The sequence below is a fragment of the Phyllostomus hastatus genome, unplaced genomic scaffold (assembly GCF_019186645.2).
Source record: "Phyllostomus hastatus isolate PE091 unplaced genomic scaffold, TTU_PhHast_1.1 phas_contig_58, whole genome shotgun sequence".
Classification (NCBI taxonomy): domain Eukaryota; kingdom Metazoa; phylum Chordata; class Mammalia; order Chiroptera; family Phyllostomidae; genus Phyllostomus; species Phyllostomus hastatus.
Genome location: NW_025333916.1, coordinates 24,816,910 through 24,818,118, shown reverse-complemented (window position 1 = coordinate 24,818,118; position 1,209 = coordinate 24,816,910). Strand labels below are relative to the sequence as shown.

The following is a 1,209-nucleotide window of genomic DNA, read 5'->3' as shown; positions in this document are numbered from 1 at the left end:
AAGGCAAATACAAAATTTGTTTTTTCTTATTTTTAGTTGCTCTGAAAGGCAACTATCGAAAGAAAAATAGAAAGGTATTCTGTGTTTAAAGCACACATATAACAACAATGGCACAACAAGCCAGAGGGAGGGACTGGGAATACACTACTACAAGGTTCATAAGTGAGAGGTAAAACAGTGAACATTATTTGAATTCTGATCAATTGAGTATGTATATTGTAAATCCTAGGGGAAAAGTAGAAAGGATGTTTTTAAGTGATAGAAATAATGAAGCAGAAGTAGAGATGCATGGAGTCATGGAAAACAGTCAATGAAAAAGAAGAAATGATACAAATAGGAAACATTTAGCAAGAGTATATTTAAAACTAACCACATTAATAATTACATTAAATGTAAACTATCTAAACTTACCACTGAAAAGACAAAGATTATCCAGTTAGATAAAAATCAAAATAAGACCCAACTATATGCTGTCTATAAAATATAAAGTAAAGCTAGGTTAAAAATAAAAGAATGGAAACAGATATGGCATGCAAATACTAATAAAAGAAAGCCAAAGAAGCTATATTGACACCAGGAGAAACAAACTTAAGAATGAGGAATACTAGAGGGGATAATGTGGAACAACATACAATGAGGAAGGAGCCAGTTCTTCAGAAAAACATAGCAATCCTATACTACCTGGCAGGGGAGATACCATGATCATGACTGTGGTTTTCTCAGGGTGAGACTTATCCACTGCACTCTGGAGGTGCTGACCCCTGAGGTTTCCCCAAATGTGGGAAACTAGACTGCATCATTTGTGGCAGTAAGGGGATTTCATGCACACTCTTCCCTGGGGAAAAAGGAAGAGAGAAAAAAGAAAAAAGTAATAATTCTTAACATGTATATACCTAACAACATGATTTTAAAATCCATAAAGAAGAAAGAGACAAACCTACAATCTTCAGTGATGTTTTGACACTTATCTTTCAGTGATTGAAAAAAGTGGACAGGAAATAAGTAAGGACACAGGAGAGACTAGCAACACATCCAACCAACCTGACCTCACTGACACTTACAGGGCACTCCCTGGAAAAACAGCAAAATACACACTCCTCTCAAGTATGTATGGACTGTTCATTAAGACAGACCATATATTGTGACATAAAATAAACTTTAACAAATTTGGGAAATTGTACAACATGTATTCTTTAAACACTGTGACAT

At 34.7% G+C, this 1,209-nt stretch overlaps 1 non-coding gene across 1 annotated transcript; it reads left to right on the top strand.

The window, feature by feature from the left end:
• The first annotated feature begins 674 nt into the window (after positions 1-674).
• On the top strand, positions 675-834 carry LOC123825026. The gene has a single exon (XR_006786810.1). It is a non-coding gene; the product is annotated as a U1 spliceosomal RNA (small nuclear RNA).
• The last annotated feature ends 375 nt before the right edge of the window (positions 835-1,209 follow it).